The sequence below is a fragment of the Rhinoraja longicauda genome, chromosome 27 (assembly GCF_053455715.1).
Source record: "Rhinoraja longicauda isolate Sanriku21f chromosome 27, sRhiLon1.1, whole genome shotgun sequence".
Taxonomy (NCBI): domain Eukaryota; kingdom Metazoa; phylum Chordata; class Chondrichthyes; order Rajiformes; family Arhynchobatidae; genus Rhinoraja; species Rhinoraja longicauda.
Genome location: NC_135979.1, coordinates 17,788,190 through 17,811,775, shown reverse-complemented (window position 1 = coordinate 17,811,775; position 23,586 = coordinate 17,788,190).

Sequence of the window (23,586 nt, the reverse complement as noted above, 5' to 3'; positions counted from 1 at the left end):
GGCAGAAGCAGAGAGAGAGAGAGAGAGAGAGAGAGAGAGAGAGGTGGAGGTGAGCAGAAGCAGCTTGATGTGTGAGGGACAGAGGAAAGTGTGTAAGTTGTTAAGAGTGTGTTATTGATGGTAAGCACAAGATCTGCAGCTGTATTGATAAAGTCTTAAATAGAAATTCATCTTGTGAGAGATTTATTTTGAGAGTGGTAACCCAATGTTGCTTCTGGAAGAGGCCTTTGTCGTAATCCATAGGCAGCCCTGCAGGATCTCCCTGCCTCCTTTAAACAAAGGATATTGCTCTGTGGGTGACGTGCTCTATCAACTTCTCCCAGTACCTCTCAATTAACCTAGGAGCAGGCTTGCTGCCCTTTGGAATCACTAGTGCAGTCACCTGAAACAAAACAGCACTCTCCAGTCGAGGGAAGAGTGTTGGCGCTGTGGTGCGCTGTGCCTTTAAAGGCTGGTTGATGAGGTCACAGCTCACTGGACATAGTGCCAGCAACTGCGAGAAATCCACCAGAGCTTTTCAGTTTCGTCCGATCCTCTAAAATAACAGGAGTTTGGCAAGGGAGCCCAACAACATAGTATTATAATCAGTGCTGTGCAATATCATTATCCTTTAAGGATTTTAAAAAAAATAGCATTACGGAAATATCCAATGAAGTTCAGATGCTGAAAAACAGTGCAGATAAACTTCTAGCCTATTATTTGTTATTAATCACCTCATTGTTCCCTTTTGTTTTACGTGATTGTTTTTTTAGTGGTTAAATCACTCCTGGCATCTAACCCATAACATGCCGTCTCTCTGCTTCTTTCTATTCCTGCTCCTTCCTCTGAGTGCAATGTTCAGAATTACTACATTTCCTATTTCATGAAAGATTATTAACTTGAAAGGTTCACTCTGTTTTAACAGAAACATAGAAAATTGGTGCAGGAGTAGGCCATTCGGCCCTTTGAGCCAGCACCACCATTCAACATGATCATGGCTGATCATCCAAAATCAGTACCCCATTCCTGCTTTCTGCCCATGTCCTTTGATTCCGTTAGCCCCAAGAGCTATATCTAACTCTCTCTTGAATACATTCCTTTCCAGGAATGATCTAATATTTGATCTAATTTGGTTTACTGACAAAATTTCAGTTTCTAACATCAATAAATAACAACCTCCTTGGTTCTGCACCCTATTGATTCCACACATCGGAAAAACCTCGGCAGACTTTCCAGTTTTCTACCATTGAAGTAAATGCCCAAAGATGTACCTTTGGAGCCTCCTCTTCCCCATTAGCGTCAGCCTGACTCATTTGTAGTATTCTGTCAAATGATGCAGGGTTTCAATATGTAACTCAGACTCATATTTCAGTTCCCCGCTAAGTGTGATTATTAACAAACGATCTGTCTTTCAAAGGGAGTTAAGTACCATGTTCAGTTGGATGTCAAATATCCCATGACAATTTCATAAAGAAGCAAGCTGTTTCTCCACTAACCCTGCCAACATTCTTCCTCCATCAAAAACAGATTATTTTAGTTTTAATCTTCAGAAATGTTTGTTGGTTCTCGCTGTTTGCAAACTGGCTGCCATATTTTTGTATAAAACTAAGATCAGATCATTCATTTGCTTCTAATTGCTTTGAAAATGTGAACAGCCACACCTTGGCAACATCGCTTCTAATTTGCATGTCTTTGTACTGTTAGATTCAACATGAATATTTCCACACAAAGATTCAACACTAGATCCCATCCGCCCACCACTGCCTCCACTATCCAAGCACTTCTTCACTTTTCTCAGAGATCTAAATAATATTTATCACATGCCTGAGTGATGAACTGAGAAGCATTTACTGGCTCCCCATGCAGCCCAATGGCGATGGAACAGTACTTAGCATTCACACTGTGCTGCCTGCAGGGCTCTTAAGCAGAGCCTTGCTCCAATCTGCCATCGATTCCAGCTCAACACACTCTACAAAGGATCTATTGTGTGTGCGAGCAGGACAAAATGAGTAGCAGCCCCAATTTCTCCTTAGTGCATGCAATAGACATCAGTGCCGAGGTAAGAACAAGATACCTTCTGCCCATGGAGGAACAACGTGACTCTGGCAAAGCAGGTTTCCATGTGCGGACTCCTGGAACCGCTGTCATTGCAACAACAAAGGCCAGCAATCTCACCACTATTCACATTGCAAAATATAGTGAAGTTATGTTATTATATAATTTATAACTGCAAGACCAAGCAAAACGTCCATTTTTCTTACACAGTCAACTTATTTTTCACACCAACTTCGGAAGTCACCTGGATTGAGAGTCTTTTGGCTGACTCTTGCTCAAGGCTCCAGGCAGGCTCATTGACTTGGAAAGGATAACTCAGTAAATACTTTCAGACTGTGACCAAAACTGAATTTCAGTAACTGTCCATTTGTATGAAATAAGTGCTCCTAACAAAAATATTTTTGAACAAAGAACAATGCCGTTTAGTATTGAAGTGAAATGACAGTCCTTTGGACATTGATCTTCAAACAATCTGAATAAACATTGCAATCAAATGTATCCAATGTGAGCTGGAACATACTTATCTGAATGCAGCTGGGGGTTTTTTAATCCCTGTATATGCCATGATGGAATTTTTAAAGTTTACACCAAGGTAAATATTGGTCGACTTTGCTTAATTTTGGCCACATGCAGTCTTTTCAAAACAATTTTGCATTTATATTTATAAGATACAGAAATTCTACCCAATAATATTTACTTCTTAATACAAACCTTCTGTTAAAAACGAAGTGAATAGAAGCTTAATAAAAGCACAGAACAATAACAATTGTATTAAATCAAACCAAGGATATTGGAAATACTTGGCAGGTCAGGCAGTATCTGCAGCAGTAGAAACGGTGGCGCAGCGGTAGTGCTGCTGCCTGACAGCACCAGAGACCCGGGTTCGATCCTGACAATGGGTCCTGTGTGTATGGAGTTTGTACATTCTCCTGTGACCGTGTGGATTTTCTCTGGGTGCTCCGGTTTCCTCACACATTCCAAAAATGTGCAGGTTTGTAAGTTAATTGGCTTCTGTAAATTGTCCGTAGTGTGTCGGATAGAACTGGTGCATGTGTAAACATTGGTCAGCGTGGACTCAGTGGGCCGAAGAGCCTGTTTCCACACTGTATCTCTGTACTAAACTAAACGAAATAAACTAAAATAGGGTGGACATCTGAAATATTAATTGCACAACTGTTTCATAACCTGCCGAGTATTTTCTGTTTATACATTTTAAATTTCCATTAAATCCTTGGACCCCTTTTTCAAAGCTTGCTTTGGTATCCCTGCACATTAAACATTAGTGAGGAGCCCAGTAGGACCTCTGCACCATTTTTCATCATTGGAAATATAGGATTTTGTACATCAATGTGAGAAATTATGGGATATGGGATAAGATTGATTGGAAATAAATCCATGGAAGAGAATATCCTTGATTATGCTCTGTGTGGGAGTGTGTGTGTGAGTGTATAGGTGTGTGTGAATGTACTTAAATGTTATGTGTGTGAACATGTTACTATTGGCCTACAGTTCTTATACGATCCCTGAATAGTATATGGGCTGTGATATCTCTGTAATTCAGGAGAATGTATAGCTCTGTCAATTTTACCAGAATATTGACTTTCAGTTCCATAAATAAGTGCATTTCCAGCTAATCCCGAAGAAACACTGTCCATATTCATTAGGGACTCTAATATGTACAAAGGATAGAATATAACATGGTGAATTCACATATCAGCTTTATGGCCACTGATAGTCAATTGGCAGGAACATTAATTTGCATTCCTACCAGTTTCCATTTATCAAGCACAAAGAGTCAAAGGAGTAAAATTGGCAGGGTTGTTTAAATCAGAATCGGAAAATGCCTCCAGTAATCTTTACAGCAATTAAGGGCACTTCTCAGAAAGAAAATAATAACAATGGTAATAAACTGAAAAGCCCGGCCAAATTTCTGACAGAGAGGTGTCACGCAGCCAGCAGCTACAAGAAGTCTGGCATTTTGACACAGATCAAATGGAAAACTGGCAATTTTGGCAACAAGGTTGGAACAGTGGTGGGAGCAGATTAAATAAAGCCAATCACTCTGCCCTTGTGAAGAGGCTCTGTGTACAATCCATACATCAAGCTTGCTGGATACATAAGGTAAAAAGGAAACCTGGAACACAGCTCGACAGGCAAATTAAATACTAAATACTTGAATAATAAAAGTATTTATATAAGTATTTCTGTTGCCTTTAACATTCTGGCTCTTTGTGAATGAAAATAGAAACATAGAAACATAGAAAATAGGTGCAGGAGGAGGCCATTTGGCCCTTCGAGCCAGCACCGCCATTCATTGTGATCATGGCTGATCATCTACAATCAGTAACCTGTGCCTGCCTTCTCCCCATACCCCTTGACCCCACTTGCCCCTAGAGCTCTATCTAACTCTCTTTTAAATTCATCCAGTGAATTGACCTCCACTGCCTTCTGTGGCAGAGAAATCCACAAATTCACAACTCTCTGGGTGAAAAAGTTTATTCTCACCTCAGTTTTAAATGACCTCCCCTTTATTCTTGGACTGTGGCCCTTGGTTCTGGACTCCCAAAAACATTGGGAACATTTTTCCTGCATCTAGCTTGTCCAGTCCTTTTATAATTTTATACATCTCTGTAAGATCCCCTTTCATCCTTCTAAATTCCAGTGAATACAAGCCCAGTCTTTCCAATCTTTCCTTATACCACAGTCCCGCCATCCTGGGGATTAACCTCGTGAATTTACGCTGCACTGCCTCAATATCAAGGATCTCCTTCCTCAAATTAGGAGACCAAAACTGCACAAAATACTCCAGATGTGGTCTCACTAGGGCCCTTTACAACTGCAGAAGTACCTCTTTACTCCTATATTCAAAACCTCTCGTTATGATGGCCAACATGCCATTAGCTTTCTTCACTGCCTGCTGTACCTGCACGCTTACTTTCAAGGACACCCAGGTCTCGTTGCACCTCCCCTTTACGTAATCTGACACCATTGAGATAATAATCTGCCTCCTTGTTTTTGCCGCCAAAGTGGATAACCTCACATTTATCTACATTATACTGCAATGCATCTCCCCACTCACTCAACCTGTCCAAGTCACCCTGCAACCTCCTAACATCCTCTTCACAGTTGACACTGCCACCCAGCTTTGTGTCATCTGCAAATTTGCTAGTGTTACTTCTAATTCCATCATCCAAATCATTAATATATATTGTAAATAGTTGTGGCCCCAGCACCAAGCCTTGTGGCACTCCATTCATGACTGTCTGCCATTCTGAAAAGGACCCGTTTATTCCTACTGTTTGCTTCCTGTCTGCCAACCAATTCTCTATCCATGTCAATACCCTACCCGCAATACCATGTGCTCTAATTTTGCTCACCAATCTCCCGTGTGGGACCTTATCAAAGGCTTTCTGAAAGTCCAGATACACTACATCTACTGGCTCCCCTTCATCCACTTTACTTGTCACATCCTCAAAAAATTCCCGAAGATTAGTCAAGCATGATTTCCCTTTCATAAATCCATGCTGACTTGAACCAATCCTTTTACTGCTATCCAAATGCTCCATTATTACCTCTGTAATAATTGACCAGCATCTTCCCCACCTCCGATGTCAGGCTTACTGGTCTATAATTCCCCGTTTTCTCTCTCCTTTCTTGAAAAGTGGGATAACATTAGCTACCCTCCAATCCACAGGAACTGACCCTGAATCTATTGAACATTGGAAAATGATCACCAATGCATCCACAATTTCTAGAGCCACCTCTTTGAGTACCCTGGGATGCAGACCATCAGGCCCTGGGGATTTATCCCAATATTATTTCTCGCCTAATGCAGATTTCTTTCAGTTCCTCTCTCTCCCTAGTTCCTCCGTCCTCTAGTACATCTGGGAGGTTGTTTGTGTCTTCCTTAGTGAAGATAGATCAGAAGTACCTGTTCAACTCTTCTGCCATTTCCTTGTTACCCATAATAATTTCACCTGTTTGTGCCTTCAAGCGACCCACATTTGTCTTTACTAATCTTTTTCTCTTAACATACCTAAAGAAGCTTTTACTGTCCTTCTTTATATTCTTGGCCAGCTTCCCCTCATACTTCATCTTTTCACCCCGTATTGCCCGTTTTGTTACCTTCTGTTATCTTTTGAAAGTTGCCCAATCCTCTGGCTTCCCGCTATTTTTTGCTATGTTATACATCTTTTCTTTTAGTTTTATTTCATCCCTAACTTCCCGTGTCAGCCACGATTCCTCCTAGCCTTAGAATCTTTCTTCCTCTTTGGAATGAAATGATCCTGCATCTTCTGGATTATGTTCAGAAATTCCTGCCATTGCTGTTCCACCGTCATTCCTGCTAGGATCCTTTTCCACTCGACCTTGGCCAGCTCCTCTCTCATGCCTTCATAGTCCCCTTTGTTCAACTGCAACACTGACACTTCTGATTTAACCTTCTCCCTCTCAAATTGCAGATTAAAACTAATCATGTTATGGTCACTACCTCCAAGCTATTCCTTTACCTTGAGTTCCCTATTAAATCTGGTTCATTGGCCAACACTAAATCCAGAATTGCCTTCTCTCTGGTAGGCTCCAGTACAAGCTGCTCTAAGAATCCATAATGAGAGAGGGAAACATGCAGGGATATCTTTGAATAATGAAGTACTTTGGGTCAATATGTTCACATTGGCCCAGTATGATTCCTCTTGTGCTCAGGGCTTCAGTTCACTCAGAAAGCACAAAATAAATTGTCCAGCTTCAATCATTCAAGATTCTCAAAGAATCACAAAAAATCTTTACTGCTCAAAGAGTGAATTTGCATTTAGCCACATTCTTAGGTTAACTTAAAAGTATTTCATAATCAATTGATTTATTCTGAAGCACAGTCACTGTTGTGAATGCAAACACAGAGACCAAATCCACTTTACAGGAAACCACAAATAGTAAATGAGAGGAGGTACCAGTTTATCTACTTTTTTTGGCAAAATAATCCTTTGTCTTGTTTCAAGACAAAATGTATTTAAAAGAAATAAAATCATAATTTGGGGTGAGGGGGAATATTTACCCTTATGAATAATAACAAGAACCCATTCAATATTTAATTTAGTTTAGTTTAGTTTAGTTCAGAGATATAGCGTGGAGACAGGCCCTTCAGCCCACCGAGTCCGTGCCAACCAGCGATCCCCAAATACTAGCTCTATCCTACACACTGGGAACAATTTCCAATCTTTACCAAAGTCAATTAACTTACAATACTGTACATCTTTAGAGTGTGGAAGGAAACTGGAGCACCCAAGGAAAACTCACACGGTCACAGGGAGAACATACCAACTCTATACAGATAGCGGGTCGGGTCACTGGCGCTGTAAGGCAGCAACTCTACTGCTGCGCCATTGTGCCAGTCCATGTGTGAAGGGTTACAGGATGCAGATAGGTATTATGTGGAAGATGCAAAGAAAGCCAGTGAAAACGGCACTTGAATAAGCATGCACTTAGATGAGAGTGGATGACAAGAAGTTACCTGGATTGCTGGGTAAATGCAAACAAAAACTACAGGGTGGAGGAGCTAAATTATTAACACTGGAAAACCCATGGAAAACCCATGATGGATTCAAGATGAATGACGAACCCATTCTGTCACAGGATACACATAATATTTATTCTTCCACCTCATTAATATGACTCTATGGTCCAGGCATTCCTCGGCACACTGTACATTGCACTAGCACATCTAAATGACATGAGTCATTTGGCCGATGTTGACTGAGCCCATTCCTGCACCTCTTATGAGGGAGTAGCTCCCAGGGTGCAACTGCTGAAGGAAGTCATTGCAAAGGTTCATAAGACTGATTGAAACTAAGGCAGAACATGGGCAAGAATTAGAATAATTGAAAGGTGCCAATCAGGAACAAATTACATCATTCTAACCCTCAAATCCACTCCATCCATGTTATTAAATGAAGGCTGATCTGATTGTAATCTCAACTCGATACCCCCAACTACCTGCAGTAAATGAGGAAGGATATTCTTGCTATTGAGGGCGTGCAGGTATACTAGGTTAATTCCCGGAATGGCGGGACTGTCGTGTGTTCAAAGACTGGAGCGGCTAGGCTTGTATACACTGGAATTTAGAAGAATGAGAGGGGATCTTATCGAAACATATGATTATTAAGGGGTTGGACACGTTAGAGGCAGGAAACATGTTCCCAATGTTGGGGGAGTCCAGAACCAGGGGCCACAGTTTAAGAATAAGGGGTAGGCCATTTAGAACGGAGATGAGGAAAATCTTTTTCAGTCAGAGAGTTGTAAATCTGTGGAATTCACTGCCTCAGAAGGCAGTGGAGGCCAAATCTCTGAATGCATTCAAGAGAGAGCTAGATAGAGCTCTTAAGGATAGCGGAGTCAGGGGGTATGGGGAGAAGGCAGGAACGGGGTACTGATTGAGGATGACCAGCCATGATCACATTGAATGGTGGTGCTGGCTCGAAGGGACGAATGGCGTACTCCTGCACCTATTGTCTATTATCAATTGTCTATTGTCTATTGTCTAAATCTTTCACCCATGTTTACCAATTACCTATCTGCCCCCACCTTAAAAATATTGAAGACTTGGGGCTACTCACTATCCAGCGGTCTAGGCTTAAGCTCAGGGGTGACCGCGCTTTTGCGGTTGCAGCTCCTAGACTGTGGAACAGCATCCCTCTCCCCATCAGAACTGCCCCCTCCATCGACTCCTTTAAGTCCAGGCTCAAAACCTATTTCTACTCCCTAGCATTTGAGGCTCATTGAGGAGGCGCTGTGAACAGTTTGCGTGCTACTGTATGTTTCATTTTTTTTCCATTGGAACCTAATCAGATGTACAGCACTTTGGTCAATGTGGGTTGTTTTTAAATGTGCTATACAAATAAAATTGACTTGACTTGACTTGACTTGCAGGAAGACTAACAACACAGTGAGAGAAAAAAGAATGCCTAATATCTGTCAGCACTTGTTTTCAAGTGGGTTGAAACGGTGTGGGTTTCCTCTGAGTATTCCGGTTTCTTCCCACATCCCAAAGACATCAGATTTGTAGGCTAAATGGCTATGGAAATCCCCCATAATGTGTAAGGAGTGGCTGTGAAAGTTGCATATCATAAATCTAGTGTGAATGACTGATCGGTGGTGGACATGGACTCGGTAAGTTTCAATGTTGTATCTCTAAGTTTCAATGTTGTATCTCTAAGTTTCAATGTTGTATCTCTAAGTTTCAATGTTGTATCTCTAAGCTAAATTAATATAATACTTAGTTCCCAAGCACCCGTCAATATAAGATCTGTCTGAAGAAGGGTCCCGACCTGTAACATCACCCATCCATGTTCTCCTGGGATGCTGCCTGACCCACCAAGTTACTCTGGCACTTTGCATCTATTTTTTTGTAAACTAACATCTGTGGCTCCTTTTTTCCACTTCTTCAAGATAAACTTTCTTGGTCAAAACCCTTCTTTCCCTCAATCTCCTTCTTCGGTGACATTTTAGCCTGTCTACCCTCACTCCCCCTGATAGAGATTCAATAGAGTGGCACTAAAGTCCTCTTGTGTTAAAGGAAGCAATCTGCAACATGGTTATGAGGTTTCTGCTGATGGCTGAACATCATACCTTTGTCTTTCCAATGAGCACCTGGATGAGGTGATAGCTTGGCTTCCATTGAATGTTAGAGTCTATAGATATACAGTACAGCATGGAGACAAGCCATCACCAGGCTCACCAATTAAGGGGGTTGGGCTGGCATTCTTATTGTGCGGAGGAACTAACTTAACAAGCCATTCAATAAACGGATTTTTCTTAGTACCGTTCTTCTCCACGTTAAAAGGTCATTGGCCAGGGATTACCAGAGGAAAATGGGAATGTTGCTTTAAAAATGCTGCAACACAGTGGCATAGCAGTAAAATTGCTGCCTTACAGCCCCAGAGACACAGGTACGATCCTGACTTTGGGTACTGTCTGTACGGAGTTTGTGTATTTTTCCAATGACCTCATGGATTTCCAGAGGATGCTCCGGTTTCCTCTCACATCCCAAAGACATGCAGGTTTGTATGTAATTGGCTTCTGTAAATTGTCCCTAGTGTGTAGGATAGAACTAGTGTACAGGTGGTCGCTGGTTGGCATGGACTCAGTGGGCCGGAGGGCCTGTTTCCATGCTCTATCCCTAAACTAAACTAAATTGATCCAAACTGACAGTCAGTGTAATTTGTGGAAGGATACCTCAGGCCCGTGGATGATGTCACATTGAGAATTGTTTCAGTGAGGGAGATGGGTGAAGGCCAAAGAGAATTCAGGAGGGGATGGATCCAGAATGCTCTGATTATAATGGGATGTGTGAGAATGGAACAAAATAGCAATAGTCTGAACAAGCCGGATGATGGAATGTGGATGATGGGGAAATGTGTAGCTATAGACAGGCCGAAGAAGAGGAATGATACATTATGTCTTCCAGTAACAGTGGAGGGCAGCAAAGACTTCACAAAGACAGCAAGAGCATATCGACACTGAGGCAGGAGAGCAATTAATTTGAACGATCTGATTCTTGGGAGAGTTTTAGCTAAGATAAACACAAATCTGATAAGCAACCATGTCCAAAAAGGACTTTGGAAAGAGAAAGGTGTTACAGAGAATTTGGAGAAGAAAGCGAAGATTTTCAGGCTAGTGATATATTGAAAGGGAGCAGGAAGAGTATAGTGGGAGTGGAATCTTCTCCCAACGTCGATTAACAGCTGGATCAAGCGGGGAGTTGGGTCACCATCAGTTTTGCAAGAATGATGACATCGCAGCATAAAGTCAGTTCACCACAAGTCTCTGTGGCGCAGTTGGTTAGCGCATTCGGCTGTTAACGTTGCGACATAGATTTTAAAGCTTTTCACTGTACCTCAGTACACGAGACAATAAACTAAACTAAACAGAAGGTATTCACAAAATGCTGGAGTAACTCAGCAGGTCAGGCAGCATCTAGGAGAGAGGGAATAGGTGACGTTTCGGGTCAAGTCTGAAGAAGGGTCTCGACCCGAAACGTCACCCATTCCCTCTCTCCTAGATGCTGCCTGACCTGCTGAGTTACTCCAGCATATTGTGATACCTTTGATTTGTACCAGCATCTGCAGTTATTTTCCTACACAACTAAACTAAACAGATATGTTGGAGAAGTTGGAGCAGGGAAATATCATGAGCAGGGCAGGGGCATGGATGGATTAGATAAGTGGTTTGGTGAAGGGCAACTAGGAGGAAACCGCATTGGCAGATTAACAGAGGGTCTCAATACTAGCAACAAAGAAATTCACCAGCGGCTCACTTTCATTTAGTTTAGGGAGACAGCGTGGTCACAGGCCCTTCAGTCCACCGAGTCAGCACCGACCAGCGATCCCTGCACACTAGCATTACCCTACACACACGAGGAACAATTTAAATTTATACCAAGGCAATTAACCTATAAACCTGTACGTCTTTGGAGTGTGGGAGGAAACCGAAGATCTCAGAGAAAGCCCATGCGGTCGCAGGGAGAACGTACAAACTCCATAAGGACAGCGCCCATAGTCGGGATCGAAGCTGGGTCTTTGGTACTACAAGCTCTGTAAGGCAGCAACTCGACCGCTGTGCCACCATGCCACCCTTACTTTACAACAAATGTAACTGTACTGCTACTCGTGTGCCACATCGTATGGTTTATTGTCATCAAAGTGTGGTAGGACTGGGTTCACAGCTGTGAATAAATCAATATCTCCCGGGCCTCCCGACTGTGTTTGCACTGCCCTTCCATCGCTGCTATCCACCGTGAGCTTTTGAATCTTACCTGTCCACTGTAATAAAAAGGAACTGCAGATGCTGGTTTATACCAAAGATAGACACAAAATGCTGGAGTAACTCGGCGGTTCTGGGAGCATCTCTGGAGAAAATGGAGAGGTGACGTATCAGGTCGGGACCCTTCTTTAGACTGATTGTAGGGAGGAGGAGGTTGGGGGGACTTGGAAGTAAGACTGCAGTCCTGTGAGTCAACCTCATCCTCTGCTGGTTCTGCTGATTTTCTGGCATATCTGTTGTCACTTCCTGAAGGAAACCAAATGGGCCACATGTGTCAAACCTTTGCCAAGCCTCCCCTGCATCCAAATCTACTGCCAGCAAGTACAACTTATGTGGTCTTATCTGCAGTTATTGGGACAGGAACAGAATGATACAAAGGAAAACTATTGCTCATGAAAGAGGCTTGTCAGTCATTAACATTTACCTGTCGCTGGCTTTTGAATGGGATATATCTTTTCCAAACTCTTATTAAGAAATCTCTGGAGAAACTCAACATTTCGTTGTGATTTTATAAATTTATCATCAGCAGTTGTCCGTAAATTGGATTTTACATTGAAATATCCATAGATAAAAAGCAATTACCCTCTTTAGAGGTGTCTTGTCAGAAAAGCCTGAAGGATTATATTAAATTACCATCTTCTTCCTGCTACACTTGTTAGGGTGGTTTTCTTGACTTCAATGGATTTAAATAAAAACATTCAGGATATCTGATGCACTAATTACATGCATGATTTATTGTATGATGAATATAGGTCATTTAAATTAGACAATAGTATTACATATCATTCAAAATCTACTTTATACAAAACCACGATTTTGCATTCAACAAGTGAACAAATATCCCATTTGTAATCACAGGGTTAAAAAGGCCATCATTAGTTATTTTCAGGCTAAGTTTCTTTAAACTGAATTTTGAAGCATATCTTTCTACGTGATCTTTGGCCTTATATGTCATGCTGGAACCCAAACCTGAGACCTAAAAGCTTAATTTGGAAACATAGACATAGAAAATAGGTGCAGGAGTAGGCCATTCGGCCCTTCGAGCCTGCACCGCCATTCAATATGATCATGGATGATCATCCAGCTCAGTAACCTGTACCTGCCTTCTCTCCATACCCCCTGATCCCTTTAGCCACAAGGGCCACACTCCCTCTTAAATATAGTCAATGAACTGGCCTCAACTACCTTCTGTGGCAGAGAATTCCACAGACTCACCACTCTCTGTGTGAAGAAATGTTTTCTCATCTCGGTCCTAAAAGACTTCCCCCTTATCCTTAAGCTGTGACCCCTGGTTAACTGTTTTGCTGGATATTGGCTGCTTCATTGAGGAAAGAAATGTATTAAAAAAGTAATTTTGGATCTCGTCAACATCCAAGCCTGAACCAGGGATTTCTTGGGAACCCATTAGCAAGGGAACTCTCAATATATGAGGTATGGACAAGTTTCCTTACCCTTATGCCACTGGATTCATGTCAATGTAATGTATGACTAACATAGGACAGTGTTTCTGCTTGTTTTTGACATTACAATTTTCATTGGAAATTCAGGAATGACATAGTAGCTGCCTTTTTACTAAAAGATTAAAGATTACATTTCGCTGTAGAATGGCACCAGAATATTATCCAATTACTGAGCGACATCAATGCGAAGTTGCATTAATAACATCCCTTTCAATAGACCACTCACCATTTCAGTTCAACTAAGGACGTACTTCCAGTGTCCCCTCAATATCACACAATGACCTTTACCAGGACTGGCGCATGGGGGTGAAAATATAGGGGTGAAAATATTAGTCTAAGGAAAGGAAACACGGGATAGGTAGCATTTTGGGTTTAGACTCGAAAAGTCACCTATCCATGTTCTCCAGGATGCTGCCTGACACGTTGAGTTACTCCAGCACTTTGTGTCCTTTTGTGTGTTAACCAGCATCTGCAGTTCTTTGTTTCTACAAGGAAACATTGGTCATGGTTTCACTTTGATTTGCGTCACAGAGTCATAGAGACATACAGCATGGAAACAGGCCACTCGGCCCAACTTGCCCATGCTGACCAAAATGCCCCATCAACATTCTTCCCACCTGCCCACATTTGGCCCATATCCCTCTAAACCTTTCCTATCCATGTCCCTATCCAATTGTCTTTTAAATGTTGTTATATTACCTTGCTCAGCTACCTCCTCTGGCAGCTCGTTCCATATACCCACAACCATCTGAATGAAAAAGTTGCCCCTCAAGTTCCTAATAAACCTTTCACATCTTAATGAAATCGTGGCATTGTTGCCGGGTCGGAATAATATCTCTTTCTGCTGTGATGGCCCCATAATTGAATGAGTTGTTGCTCAGTTTCCTAATTCAAGAGTATCCTGAGGTAGATACTAAAGTTGTGGCATTAATAGTAATCCCTCAGTCTCAAAGGTGATTTCATACCAAGTGGAAGTTTGAAATGGCCCATTGCCCATCTTCAGGTATGTTCCCCATGTGCCAGTAGCCAGAATGTTTACTTTATCTTGTTGTTCCCACAGCTCGATCTTGGAATTCCCATTCCCTCCAGTCTTGTCTGCAATCATCTGCCCAACCATTTCAAAAGCCTGACCCCAGAAAGCGTGGCTTGGTGCTACTTCATCAGCCAATGCGTCATCAAACCCCAGATATATCTTGTCCTTCTCCCATTTCCCAAAAATAAAAGACATAGACCAAAAAATGTAATCACTACTGGCTATTAGGATCAAAGATTGAAAAAAAAAGTTGTTCACAGTGCAAAGTCAATGATTACACCTATGTTAACGGGAAGTAAGTTTTATTTAGTTTTAGTTTTAGAGATTAGGTGTGGAAACTGGCCCTTTGGCCTACCGAGTGCACGTCGACCAGCGATCACCCCATACACTAATTTATTCACAAAATGCTGGAGTAACTCAGCAGGTCAGGCAGCATCTCAGGAGAGAAGGAATGGGTGATGTTTCGGGTCTCAAACGTTACCCATTCCTTCTCTCCTGAGATGCTGCCTGACCTGCTGAGTTACTCCAGCATTTTGTGAATAAATACCTTCAATTTGTACCAGCATCTGCAGTTATTTTCTTACACCCCATACTCTAACACTATCCTACACACTAGGAACAATTTACAGTTTTTACCAAAGCCAATTAATCTGCAAACCTGTACGTCTTTGGAGTGTGGGAGGGAACTGGAGCTCCAGGAGAGAACCCACGCACTCACGGGGAGAACGTGCAAACTCCACACAGACAGTACCCATAGTCAGGATTGAACCCGGGTCTCTGGCGCTGTGAGGCAGCAACTCTACCGCTGCGCCACTGTGCCCTCCCCTGAGTATCCAAACATTTTCAAGTTCTACACCAAAGATAACATTTATGTTATTTGGAATCATTGGATATGTTGTAAAAAGTGTCACATGAAAGATTATTAAACAAATCCAGTAATTGAGACGTCGCAGATAAGTATTGCATGTTTTTACATAACTAGTAGTTGGTATTAGAAGTGGGAATTTCCAAAAATAGATGCAGTGTTATTCTAAGTAAGAAAAATATTTTTATTGTTCCAATAGTAATGCAGTGGTTGCTTAATTTACAGATAGTTGGCAGCGATTACTTAATTTACAGAAAATCATATGAGAAAATATAAAGATAAAAGATGCCGATATCTTTACTAGCTGCAACCACAATAACAGACCGCCTTGACTAAATTTTAGACGATCATATCTACATAATGTACCCGACTAAAATAGTATACTGCAGCAGCCCAAGGATAAGATGAAACATTCCCTGTGCCCACTGACATGGGCTAACTTGGAATACAGCACAACTGCCACATGTCCTGATCAACTTCCACAAGTTTTATCAGATTATCAAAATCTGAATGTTCATTTATTTACTAGTTTTGGTTCTCGAGCCAAAGAATAGTTATCCAGTTACTGGATGTTAACTCTCCCAGAACGGACATCTCCTTCAAGGTAAACTCTGGTAGGGAATTACTCTTTCTTGTGTGGATTGAATGTCAGAAGGATCTGATTAGTTCCAGCTACATAGTTTGATCTCAGGGCACAATTCCTGAAAGCAGTCTTCTAAGAATGGCCCAGTTATCTTTGTCTGGCTGGTGCCACTAGTTCTTCAGAGATTAGCACGGCTTTTTCTCCTGGACCGACACTTTTCAAAACCCTCTTCGGGACTTTCATGTTATTCTCCTTAACACCATTGCCATCCTTCTCGAGGCCATTCATGATATCAGAAATCTCATTAGGAACTCCCGCTGAGTTATTAATGATTTTTGGGCTATCTACACATCCAGCTATGATATATGGAGTGGAGATGCTGCAGCTCAAATGTTTTTAACCATGAAAATCCGACATACAGAATTCCCTCCCATGACTAAACTCTAATCTTCCTCGCTCCTCTGTGCACCAGATGGCTCAGTGCATCAGCAGACAATAAAGGAAAAGAGAAAAGCTGTTGAACATTGAAGATGGAAAATAAAAGTAACAGTTAGGTGTTGGATAGCTTGCATGTTCCCTGATTATAGCACATATGACATCTGAACAATTATTTAACTGCAGTCAACCTAACAGATTAGCATTTAAAATAACAGGATGTTCCTGTTACTTCCACACAATTTAAATGTCAATCTTTTAGTATTAATACTTAACATTTCTTTTAATTGCATTCTTCACAAACTGTAAATTCCATATGCCGACTATTCAACCTACATATCAGCTTAATTACTCTTGTTGCAAATTAAGTTTTTGATAAATGCAAATAACAGCTCGCTAATCATAGCACTGAAAACATAATTTATTATATCGAGTATCATAATCGTTCACCAAATAGGAGGTAGTGATATTTCTCAGACTGAAGGAAGCATGGATCGGAAGACCATTTAACCCATTGTGCATGAGTTGATTCTTTGAAAGATCTATGTGATTAGCACCGATTGCCTTTTTCCAATTGTCATGGGTCTGTGATATTTTTCATTTTCAATTATATATCCAATTTATTTTCAAAATTTGCTGTTGGTTCTGTTTCACTATCTTTTTAGGTAAGGCATTCGAGATCACAACTCATTACATCATTTATCATTGGAAAATGTCAACCTTATATAAAATGGGAGTGGAACTAATGTTATGCATTTTAACAGTTAAGATTCCTGTAAATTCCAAGTTTTCTGATCAACATTTTTTTAAAAATTTGACTCAAATTCTGGCATGCAGCTTTGAACCTGCAATGTTACAATTCTGCCAATTCTCAGATTTCCCCACCAGCATTAAATACCTCTGTGGACAACTCATAGTGTTGGAGATTAGAAAAGAAAACTCGATAGTTTCTACATCAGGCTCTGAAACCCACACCCAATTCACTGCAGTTTACTTTGCTAGTGTCAATAGACATTCTTATTAGCTAATCATAATGCATACTAAAAATGGTCACTATTCTCATGCAGTAGCCTATACTATCTAGTTTGACAGGAAACCTCAACCACCAGAATTCATAAAACAGACAAATAGAAAATTCTGTGTACTGAACAGCTGTTTTGCAAAACTTGAAGAAATCTACTCTGGATGAATATGCTTAAACATGCCTTTTGGTTATAAATAAATATATGTTGTTGCTTTGAATGGTGAAAAAATAATAATGAATTGAAGGAGAATTAATTTACTGATTTAATTAAATATTTGTATAGATTTTACATAACAGCTATCTGTGTAGTTAACTTTCACAGATTTACACTAACCCCAATCATAATGTTTTCTGAATCTCAGTATTACCCCATGGTTTATTAATCGGCAAATAAACTTGAAAAGACAAGAAGAACTGAGTGAAAAAATTACAAGGGAAGTCCCAAAAGGTCTGAAATCATCAATAATGTTTTAATCCAATCCCATTGTCACTCCGTGCTCTCGGAAATCTCCTTAAAACAAATTCGCCTTAGGATAAATAATGTATTTTTGCAAATGATTTTTATGCAAAATGTGAATGCACAAATAAAATTAATTATGTTTAACTTGCCATGCTGCACAATTAAATGTATATATCTGCAGTAGATAGTGGATGGTTATTGACAAAAACTAAATATATGCATAGTTCCTTCTATTAATGCTTGCCAGCTTTATTGGGAACAGACATTTTCTGCACACATATTCTCAGAAATCTCTGCACCTGCTTCCCACAGAGGAATATGGACCTATCTTATTATGTCTGCACATTACAGACACCCATAGGCCTGTGAGAATGGTGCAGTTGCATAAGCGAAATATTCCTGTTTCTATACACTTGGACTAACTCCAAGATACACAAGATTGGGTTCTAAACGAAAACAAACATAATTGATGGCGAATAAATATACCTATATTGTAAAGATCTCATGCAAATAGGTGGCAGAGAATTTGACCAGATAATGAGTGGACGACAATAGAAATCCTGATGAAGAACTACTGCCGGTATGGAAAAAGTTACATTCAATCTGGCTGGCCCTGTTGGTTCTGATATTGGGTACTTAATATTTGGTATAGTGGGTGGAAAGTGACCTGGTCCTAGCCATGAAATGATAAACAAAAATCATAAAAAGCACTTTGTTTTGCTTCCTACAGGATTACTAATTCAATACTAATGAAGTAAAGCTTTCTTAATTTGATGTAGTATAAAAAAGCAGCATTTTGCCTGACCTGAAGATTAGTACTCAGTTTTGCTGGCAGAACAGAAAATATTTTAAATGGATTTCACTGGCAAAACAGACCCATCATCTGCAAACAGAATCATGACTGTACCTCTGACTTCCACTTGTGCATATAAAGGCAACACCATTGTAAAGAACACTTTGTAGTTTCTCAGCTTAAGTGTAAATCATACATGCTTGACTGACAAGTGTTCTTGTCTGAAGTTTGAGTCTGAAGAAGGCTCTCAACTCAAAACATCACCCATTCCTTCTCTCCAGAGATGCTGCCTGCCCCGCTGAGTTACTCCAGATTTTTGTGTCTATCTAAGTGTTCTTGAAATGGCCACATATGCCTGTGACTTTCCAACAAGGGTAACTTTCATTCTCAGCACCCCTTTGTTTGAAAGCAGTGTATGGTGCAAATCTCTGTCATCTGCATGAATAAGAATTTTATGATATACAGTATGCACAACGTCCATTATGTTTTTGTTTACAGTTTTCTTCCCATTCATCTTTTGCTAAATTTATATATTTTTTAAAAAATATATGTTTAACTCTGGGGTCACTGAGTGTAAACAAAATTGGTGATTTACACAGCTCGAGTAAAAAAGCAACCAAAGAGCTTCAGTGTCAATGATTAGCTGACTCTTTAACACTAAACTAGTTTTTTTGGTTTAAATTTCCCCACCAAGGAAACCATCCTTATGACAGCTCACCTCTCAAGGGGCGGCACAGTGGCGTAGCAGTAAGGTTGCTGCCTTACAGCTCTTGCAGCGCCAGAGATCTGGGTTCGATCCCAACTATGGGTGCTGTCCATTATCTCCGTGACCTGCGTGGGTTTTCTCCGAGATCTTCGGTTTCCTCCCACACTCCAAAGACGTACAGGTTTGTAGGTTAATTGGCTTGGTATAATTGTAAATTGTTCCTAGTGTGTGTAGGAGAGTGTTAATGTGTGGGGATCATTGTTCGGTGCAGACTCGGTGGGCCAAAGAGCCTATTTCTATGCTGTATTTCTAAACTAAACTAAACTAAGTTCCCTCAGAACCTTAAATGTTTCAATGAGATCAGCTGTCATTGTTCAGATTTCTGGACTATGTCATGCACATTCTTCATAACACAACACCCTTTTCTCTAGAATTTGTTCAATGATTCTTTGATACACTGCCTCTCAAAGTAAATAAATGCTCCCTTAAACGTGGATATCTAAACAGCGCCCTGCTCTATATGTGGACTCTCCAAAACCCTGCACAGTTGCAGCCTAGTGTTTCATCGTCTTATACTCCATTCCCCTCAGTAAAAGCAAACATTCCAGCTGCCTTTTAACACTTGCCAAGTTGTGCACCAACTTTCTCTTTTTCCAATACAAAAGCATCCAGATCTACCCATTTAATAGTTCACAGAATAAGAACATACTCTGCATTTTTAATTCTTCCCAACATAGTGGGTACTTTATTATAGTTCATCTGTTTTTGTTGTCCACTTACCCAAGCTACCTATAACGTTTTTTTCACATTGTCTTTTCTCCATTTACTTTCTCCACGTATCCTTGAATCACCAGCAAACCTGAATACACTGCTGGAGGATGGTTTATATTTACTTAAGAAACTAGAGGAAACATCACTTTATCTTCATCCAGCAGATGCCAACTCAGACAGAGTAGGACTTTCTCAGTTCCACACTGAAATGTTAGCCTAGAGATTTGTACTCGTGTCTCTATATTGTGCCTTGAACTGAAGCCTTCTGACTGAAAGGTAAAAATGCCACCGACTGAGCAAGAACTAAATATTAATTTATAGGCAAAATATCTAAGACATTAGTTCGTAACCAGTAATTTTTTTGAGGAAGAAGTGATTCTGTTTTTCATGTGTACTTTTTAGATTTTATTGGAGGTATCTTTTCAAAGACCTTCCAATATTTTGGCATCTCCCCTAAGTTTGATGCCATATTTTGTGAGCCTTTTAGGACCACATATCACTAAATATTCAATGCTTAGAAATTGGATTTTAGCCATTTTGGGCTTGTTAAAATTTGATCATTTGTGCCAAATTGTGTATAACAATAAAAGAAAGACCTAGCTCTCCGAGGAGCACTCCCAGTGCCAACCAAGGATAATTGTGGAGGGGAGAGAACCGGAAGAGGGCATTATTAAATGGATTATCTGAGAGAGGCACTTAAGGACTGGTGAACGAGAGAGAGGTGCCAGGTATGAATTATTCAATTGTGAACCCAGTGCCCTTTTAAATGCAACCAAGATGTATAATCAACAGGTTGTACATCTTCCTTTAATGAGACTGTTGTTTACTTGCTTCCTGGTGGAAAAGCTTCAAAAAAGAGTTCAATATATTTATATATATATATATATATATATATATATATATAAAGAAACAAACAGACAAATAAATAAACAATAATAGTGCAAAGTCAAAATAATGCCCCCCAAGTCGACATAGTTTGGAACTTATTTAGAGGTTGTAGTGTTTAATAGCTTGAAGGTGCATGATTTCAGAACCTGTCCAAGGACTCTGTCCAGGCAGAAGTTTTTTGAAAGTTTATTCACCTGAAAGCAGATCTGACTTCTGAAACCGAGATATGAGGGACAGAGTCAGTGGGGAATGGAGGGAGTCGCCATGGTGTAACTTTGTTTGCCTGTTCAAATTGTGTGCAAAATGGATTGAGCTCGTTTGGTAGAGATGCTTTGATTCTAAAGATGGTCCCTGATACCAGATGTAGCCTGTGATAGTATTCAAGCTCTGCCACAGTCTGCCACTAGCATCCACTTGATTGAATTGAGTCTCCAGCCTGTTTTTCAATCTCTCCTGGCATCTCTGTCAGCCTTGCAGACATCACACCTGGTCTTCTTGTACAGTTCAGGATCATCCTTCTTGGAAGCCTCGTAACTGGACTTTAGCATAGTGAATCTCCCTGTTCAGCGAAGGTTTCTGGTTAGGATAGACCCCAGTAGTCTTCGTCAGAATGCAGTCATCAACACATTTCTTGATGAAACCGCTGGCAACTGAGATGTGCATATTCAGGCAGGAATAAGTGTAAGTGAATGCAGGAAAAATGAGCCGCATGTTGGGGGAGTCCAGAACCAGGGGTCACACAGTTTAAGAATAAGGGGTAGGCCATTTAGGACAGATGGGGAAAATCATTTTCAGCCAGAGAGTTGTGAATCTGTGGAATTCTCTGCCACAGAAGGCAGTGGAGGCCAATTCACTGGATGTATTCAAGAAAGAGTTAGAGGCTAACGGAATCTTTGGGCTAACAGAATCAAGGGATATGGGGAGAAAGCAGGAACAGGGTACCGATTCTGGATGATCAGCCATGATCATATTGACATTGGGTTAGGGTGGTATATATGGTAAAAGATGATAGAGGTGAATTCCCTCAGTAAAAGCTCTGCATTTTAGGAACAGGTCTGAAGAAAGGTCTCGACCCGAAACGTCACCCATTCCTTCTCTCCTGAGATGCTGTCTGACCTGCTGAGTTACTCCAGCATTTTGTGAATAAATACCTTCGATTTGTACCAGCATCTGCAGTTATTTTCTTACACTGACCTTAGGAACAGGTATATCATTTAGGGGAACAGAATTGAGCAAAGACAATCACATCAGTGCACCGCAAAGCTTTGATCATAAACCAAATGCTGTCGCCTTTCTTCTTCCCCAAGGATTCCATACGATAACGGGAGAAACACTCAGGTTTGTATAGCAAGGTCAGGTGAGGCAGGAGTGACTCATATTTCAGTGAAATAAAAAGCAGAGCGTTCTCTAATCTCCCTTTGAAACAGCACTCCTGCTCTGAGCTCTTAGTTAGCTCTCGACTGATTGAATGGTGATGAGGACAAAGCAGGGGAGAGGTGGAGTAGGGGCATAGGGGTCCATGTCATTGTGGCTACCCATGGAGCATCCCCCTCCCACACCAGTGGCTGCATTTTCTAGGTTTGCTTGTCGTCACAACTGTGCTGGTAGAATCAGGTCTAATAAAGCTGAGATGTTCCAAGATTTCCTTTAATTTGGTGACGATTGACATGGGACCTTCTCAGCAATAGAATGGGTAGACAGTAAGGACGCATAATCAAAAATGGATGTTTTAAAAGGAGCTTCATATAAAATGTCACTCCTCTCCAGCATCATCTTAATTCAGAAAGTAAACTCTGCTCCCACACACTTCCAAGGACTTACGACTCTCTAAGAGAAGTTAAAAAACCCTTCATTGTCTTAAATGGACAATCCCTTGCTGTTATTGAGTGACCTATTGCTCTATACCCCCACAAGAGTAAATAACCACTCCACGTCCACCCTGTTAAGACCTCACAGGATCCTGAAAGTTAACTTAAACTTTAAATTAGTTTTATCCATCATCGTGGTGGGTGGCTACTTGTCATTCCATTCCCATGTCATTCCATTCTCATGAGTTCTTCCAGCATTTTCACAATGTTGCAAGCAATCCTGTTTCAGCTAGAAACTACCCACCCAAGCAGAGATGTAACAGCTGGCATTGTGCCACCACCCTTTGTTTCTTTTTCAATCCAAAGATATTTTTGCAATTTGCAATGTCATAATAACAGAAGATAGCACAGAAGGGATGCTCTCTTCCTACTATTCCAACATTTCTTGAAACTTGAATTTGGTTTTCTTTTCGAAGCAAAATCCATCTGCTTTTATTGAGCGTGACAAAGCTTTTTTCAGGTTAGTCATTGTCGTATGGGGTCTTTTTAGTCAGGCTCAGTTCCTGGTGTGAGTCCTTGTTGGTTGGAAACACTACAGAGATATTGTTGTAAAATGGACCCTGTCCAATGGGGTTCTACATTTGGAATTAAACTTCCTAATTATAATTAAGCACATTTTGTGATAAGGTTACACTGATTCCCTTTAGTCATATTTTGCTTGGGTAGCTTACACCCCAGCGGTATGCACATTGACTTCTCTAACTTCAGGTAGCCCTTGCTTTCTCTCTCTCCCCATCCCCTCCCTCTTCCCAGTTCTCCCACCAGTCTTACTGTCTCTGACTACATTTTATCTCTGTACCGCCCACTCTCCTGACATCAGTCTGAAGAATGGTCTCGACACAAAATGTCACCC